A 6,790-nucleotide genomic window follows, 5' to 3' on the forward strand; every position below is an offset into this window, starting at 1 on the left:
CATCACCCTAACCAATCCAACCCGGCCGGCCCACTTCTCCCTCTACCCAGCCAACCCAGCTTCTGTCCCCGCGCTGGCCCAGCGCCATCCCCTGTTTGCCCGCTCCGGCCCACCCGCTCGCGCTCGCCCCGCCACCGACATGCCGGGCCCGCTCGTCAGGGTCGCCTTCCTTCTCCTCCCGCATCCCCCGCGCGCAAAATGGAAACCACCGCAGATCTCGCTGAGATCACGCCCTGGGCATGCACGCCCAAATCCCCGGGCTCGTGCCTTCTTAAACACCCTAGCCACACCCCAGGAACCCCAATTCCCCATCCCGCCGCCTCCCCACAAACCCTTGCCGCCGTCTCCCTTTGCTCTGCCGCGCAGAGCACTTGCGCCGCCGCAGACCGGCCACGCCACAGTTCCCCGGCCCCTGCAAAGCCCCGCCGTGACGCCAGGAGCCTCACCAAGCCCGATGCTCCCAATTCAAGCCCTGCAACACCGGGTATTGCTCCGGATCATGACGTCGGTGAGTTCACTGCGCCGCCGAAATTACTCACCACCGTGCAACACCCGGCCATCCTGACCCCCATGTATCCTTCACAGGAGCCCTACGCGTCGATCCGCACCGCCTAGACGCCCGGAGGCCCCTTCTTCGACCCCGGCCACGAGCTCCGCCCCACCTTCGCCGCCGGTCCTCGCCGACGTCCGCCCTGCGCCGCCTCTTCGACCTCTCTGCGCCCTTGGTATGGTTCGGCCCGTTTCCCTGATGTCTTTGCGCCCTAGTCCGTGCCCAGTAGACCACCAGGACCACCGGGCGGCCGCGGTCCGGCGAGCACCGCCACGGAAGGCCGCCGCCATAGCAGCACGCCCCGACCCGAGCCTCCTCGTGTCCCTATTAGACCATGGGTGCACTACGCATGGCACGTAGTCCCTCCTAGACCGAAGCCGCGTCGAAATCGAGCACTGGAACCCCAGAATCGCAGCACTCCGGCGATCTTCCGCTGCGGAGCAGAGTCGCCGGCGCGTTCCGCCGCCGCCGCCGCCCGCGAAGCAGCCCAGCCGTTCGATCCGAAGTCTACGGCCGTGAGTAGATCAACTTACCCATTAGATCCAGACCGTCAGATCCCGATCCTACGGCCGAGATCCAAAGATAACGGTTCGGCTTGGATCTTTTTCTAAAGAGACCCCCATCTTTATCGAAATCAACCCGCTGTCCGATCTTATTCAAAAGTATTTACATCTAGGTCCTGTTTTTAATGTTTTAATCCCTGAGCTTCAACCCGCCATCCTGCTCTGGTAGATTTGCGAGTTAAACCCCGGATCTAGCAGTTAATTACATTTAGGCCCTCAGTTTTTGCAGAAAAGCCCTTGGAACCTTAGATTTCTTACAGTTTAGTCCCTGAACCTTGTTTTTAGCTTAGAAAATGCGTTTTAGCTCTGTTTTAAGCGTTCTTTATATCCACGCGATCATTGTAACATGTAGAATAGTTTTAGACTAGTTTAGTGTGCTGTTTTTATGTATTGATGTACTATTTCTTAGCCTTTGTTAGTGTTTGCTTGTATGCTTATTGTTGTGCCTTGTTTTGGCCATGTGTTCGTGAGTAGACGTTGAGCTACCGGAGGAACCTCAGTATCAGGAGCAGCCGTCTTCCGAGCACATTGAGCAGCAGCAGCAGTAGTACGAGGAAGGCAAGTGTAACATGAACAACCTATCACCTTTAAATACATTTTCATACTGCATTCTAATACTGTATGACTATAAGGACTTTCCTAGCCACTTTATATCCTTTATATATACCTTTGGGTTGCATTTTGGTTAGTTGTGCTAGGTTGCTGCGCTATAACACATTCTGGTCCTTTTTAATTAAATTGATTAATGGTTTACTTGAACTTAATTCTGAGAGTGGCCCTCTGTGTGGATGAGTGGCTCACGTCTCGTTAAAAGATGGTTTTTATAGAAACATGGTTTAGGGGGCCAGCACGGTGCTTAGTGCTTGGTTGGCCACTCTCCATAAGGACCGGTTCATAGAGCGACAACCTGGGATAACAGCGCTACCACAAGGCTAGAATGGGATAGACTTGGCTTACTAATTAGGTCTTTTTGGTTTGGAGTAACTTACCTGCGGGGCAAGAGTAGTAAGCTTCAATGGTCCCTGCTCCTCCAGCTTGGTCTGTGCTAGGATTGCGCTCCGGTGCTTGTACCCCCTAGAGGTGGGCCCCATCGTCGCTGACCTAACTCTCGCGGTTACGCCTTACCAACGAGATTCTTTGTAACGGCCTCGTAGTGAGTCGCTAGTCATCTCACCTAAGGAAGTGTGATGAACCTCTAGCGTAGCTCACGACTTGTGGGTAAAGATGTGCAACCTCTGCAGAGTGTAAAACTGGTATACTAGCCGTGCTCACAGTCATGAGCGGCCCAGATCCTCCTTTTGATTAGTGGGGTTATCTCCTTCCGATGAGGGAGGTGCCTCTCGGGGTTACCTTGGTGGCTTTGGTTTGGATTCTCAGTAGTAACATGTTTAATCTTGATTAATTACTATGTAACTGGGTTTATGGTAATTCATCAACTCGTAGTAAATAGCTTTAATAAAATTTTGCCAACACTTAAAAGCTAATGCAGTTGAGTCAGCCAACCCTAGAGCCTCATAGTTTGTGTTATACTTGTTGAGTACAAGTTTTGTACTCACTCTTGCCTCTTCTCTACTTTTTCCTCTTGGATATGCTTCTGCTGCTCAGTTCCTGCCGAGGCGAGGGAGTTCACCCAGAGCTACCAGGAGTACGAGGACTTCTAGGCATTCGTCTCCCAGTCGACGTCCCTATGGCGCCCTGCTCTGCTTCGGAGAGTTCTTTTATCGTATTTGTACTTCGCTTCCGCTGTATCAGACATTTTTGTCATTAATGTAATAAATACATTCGTAATCGCTTTATTATATCTTTTTACATGATATGTGCTATGAAATACTATTCATTCTGTTGTATATACGTGTGACTTGATCCTGGCACGTATATGATTGCTCGATTTATGTCCTTTTATAAACCGGGTGTTACAGAGTGGTATCAGAGCCATATCGACTGTAGGACGAAGCCTAGGTAGAACTGGTCGAGTTTTAGGACTTCTTCTCTCCAATCCTTGCCTGCTGAAACTATTTTACTATTATACCCCTTGAATTCTATGATTTTTACCCGCCTTTTCTTGATTTCTCTCTCTAAAGAATAGTTTTCGTAGATTTTGGCCTGAATCAGTCATCTGACCACCATGAGTTTAAGCTAGGTGACCCTTTTATAATAATACGATAGCATGTTCTGCGATGCGTTGTGTTAGTCGAGTCGTGTGTTAAACTCGACTAAGTTGTGAAAATTGTCTGCTTGTTATTATGCTACATGTTTGATTTGGATTTTTTGAATGATTGCATAGCTTAGTAGTTTAGATTTGTTTAAAGAAAATCACTCTTATGTTAAAGTTAACTAATTAATAAAATGAATTAGATCATTGGGGGTAAAACAGTCCACTCTATCCTGTCTACTTTATCAGGTCTGAGTCTTTTTCCGCAAAAAGTTATCATATCCATCTGAATTTATTCCTGCAATATCCTACTCGTGAAATCTTTTGTCCAAAATCAGATGGTGAACACCAGGCGTGGTTCTGACCAGCAGGGGCAGAACAACCAGGGGCAGAACACCCAGGGGACCGGGATCCCGATGCCTCCGCCTTTGACTCCGGAGCAGTACTTCCAGCTCCAGATGCAGATGATAGCCACCTTGAACAACACAGTTCAGGCTCTTCAGCAGGCTCACACTCAGCCTCCGCCTCCTCCACCGCCGCAGCCTCGCGACAGGCGTGCTGAGTTTCTGAGGGGTCACCCACCGACGTTCTCTCACACGTCCGACCCTCTTCAGGCTGACGACTGGCTCCGTGCAGTGGAGCGCCAGCTGGACATCGCCCAGTGTGATGATCGTGAGTGCGTCTTGTACGCAGTAGGACAGCTGCGAGGTGTAGCTTTGGACTGGTGGGAGTCCCACCCAGTTCAGGACCGCGAGGCTCTCACCTGGCTCCAGTTCCGGAAGCGGTTCCGCAGTCACAACGTCCCCGCGGGCGTTATGAAGATGAAGCAGAAGGAGTTCCTTGCACTGAAGCAGGTAATCTCAGATATAATCATTCAGCGTTTTCTTTTGAGCTAGTACCCCCTTGTTCTATCTTTCTGAGTCATGAATTAATCTTTCGATATCCACCTATCTTTGTCACTTCAGGGGACTATGTCGGTCACGGAGTATCGTGATCATTTTCTGCAGCTTGCTCGCTACGCCCCTGCCGATGTTGCGGATGACCGCAAGAAGCAGGAGCACTTCATGGAGGGCCTTGAGGACTACCTCCAGTACGCGCTGCTCAACCTCCGCTTCGATGACTTCAACCATCTGGTTGACAGCGCGCTCAACACGGAGCGCAAGCACTTGGAGATGGAGGACAAGAAGAGGAAGATTATCCCCGTTGCTTCCGATAGCAACACTCGTCCTCACCTTCAGTCGCCCCAGCAGTACCAGCAGCAGCAGTACCGGCCTCCCCAGCAGTACCAGCAGAGGCCACCGCAGTAGTACCCGCCTCGACAGCAGCAGCAGGCAGGTCAGGGCCAGAGGTTACCGGCACCTCTGGCTCGTGCTGCTCCACCAGCACCGCAGGCTCCACATCCGGCAGCTCCTACCGGGCAGCAGGCTTCGACACTTACACGCGTCTACTTTCACTGCGGCCAGCCGGGGCACTACGCCAACGCTTGCCCCCGGAAGGCGCAGGCGGGACAGCAGGGGCGCCCAGCTCAGCCCAGGGTGCCACTTCAGGGCAGAGTGAACCACGTGACGGCCGAGTCAGCGGCCAAGGCTCCCAACGTGGTTATTGGTACGTTCATGGTTAATTCATATCCAGCTACAGTGCTTTTCGATACTGGTGCTACGCATTCCTTCATTACTCAGTCTTTTGTCGAGCATCATGGTATTCATACCAGCACATTAAAGAGGTGCATGTTAGTATCTTCACCGGGAGGATAGTTGATGTCTCACACTTACTGCCCGAGAGTCAGTGTTTCCTTGAGGGGAGTAGAGTTCTGTACTGATCTGATGGTGCTAGACACCAAGGGCATTGATGTCATTCTGGGAATGGAGACTCTGGCCAAGTGGGGAGTCCGGATAGATTGTGCTCAGAGGACAGTCTTGCTATCAGCTTCCAGTGGCCAAGAGGTTGTTATCAGTGCAGTGGAGCCTTCAGGATTTCTTCATCAGATGGAGGCTAGACCCACGGATGGTATTCGCGTGGTGTCTGAATTCCCGGATGTCTTTCCGGATGATCTGCCAGGTATGCCGCCTGAACGCGCCATTGAGTTTTGTATTGATCTCTTGCCTGGCACAGCTCCTATTGCAAAGCGGCCCTACTGTATGGCACCTATAGAGCATGAAGAAGTCAAGAAAACTATTGATGAGTTGCTAGCCAAGGGCTATATCCATCGCAGCTTCTCTCCTTGGGCTTTTCCATTGTTGCTGGTAGATAAGAAGGATGGATCGAAGAGAATGTGTGTTGATTATCGGGAGCTGAATGCAGTCACTATCAAGAACAAGCATCCACTGCCCTGTATCGAGGATCTCTTTGATCTGCTTTGAGGTGCTCGTATATTCTCGAAGATTGATCCTCGCTCGGGTTATTTTCAGCTGAGGATCCGTCCTGAGGATATTCCGAAGACGGCATTCACCTGCAAGTACGGGCTATATGAGTATACAGTCATGTCCTTCGGCTTGACTTATGCCCCGGCTTACTTCATGCATCTGATGAACATGGTCTTCATGGATTATCTGGATGTCTTTGTGGTGATTTTCATTGATGATATTCTAATCTTCTCCAAGACAGAGGAAGAGCATGAGGAGCATCTGAGACTCGTATTGCAGAGGCTGAGAGAGCATCAGCTGTATGCCAAGTTTAGCAAGTGCGAGTTCTGGATTGACGAGATTCCATTCCTCGGTCATGTTATCTCTCAGGGAGGCATTGCCGTTGATCCGAGCAAGGTGAAGGATGTGCTCGAGTGGGAGACACCGCAGACAGTAAAGGAAGTCAGGTCATTCTTGGGCTTAGCTGGATATTATCGGAGGTTCATCGAGAATTTCTCCAAGATCGCGAAGCCTTTGACTTCCTTGCTGGAGAAGAATGTGGCTTTCGTTTGGACTGATGAGCGTCAGATGGCCTTCGATGAGCTGAAGAAACGGTTGACTACGGCGCCAGTCCTGACTCTGACAGGCCAGACCAAGAGGTTCACGGTATATTGTGATGCTTCGAAGGATGGTCTTGGGTGTGTTCTGATGCAGGAAGGCAGAGTGATAGCTTATGCTTCACGGCAGCTACGCCGGCATGAGCTGAACTATCCTACTCATGACCTTGAGTTAGCCGCAGTTGTGCATGCTCTGAAGATTTGGAGGCACTACTTGTATGGGCAGCGGTGTGATATCTACACTGATCACAAGAGCCTCAAGTATATATTCAAACAGAATGAGCTGAACATGCGGCAGAGAAGGTGGCTAGAGTTGGTCAAGGACTATGACCTGGAGATTCACTATCATCCGGGCAAGGCCAATGTTGTAGCAGATGCTTTGAGCAGGAGAAGCTATGTCAACATGGCCGTGGCTTTCCAGATGCCTCCAGAGTTATGCGAGGAGTTCGAGCAGTTGAGTCTGGGCTTCTTGCATCATACTTCGAGTGCAGCATTCGAGGCAGTACCCACTCTAGAGGCAGAGATCAGGCAGCATTAGAAAGATGATGAGAAGCTACAGGAGATCC

This window comes from Panicum virgatum, chromosome 4K (genome assembly GCF_016808335.1).
Source record: "Panicum virgatum strain AP13 chromosome 4K, P.virgatum_v5, whole genome shotgun sequence".
Taxonomy (NCBI): domain Eukaryota; kingdom Viridiplantae; phylum Streptophyta; class Magnoliopsida; order Poales; family Poaceae; genus Panicum; species Panicum virgatum.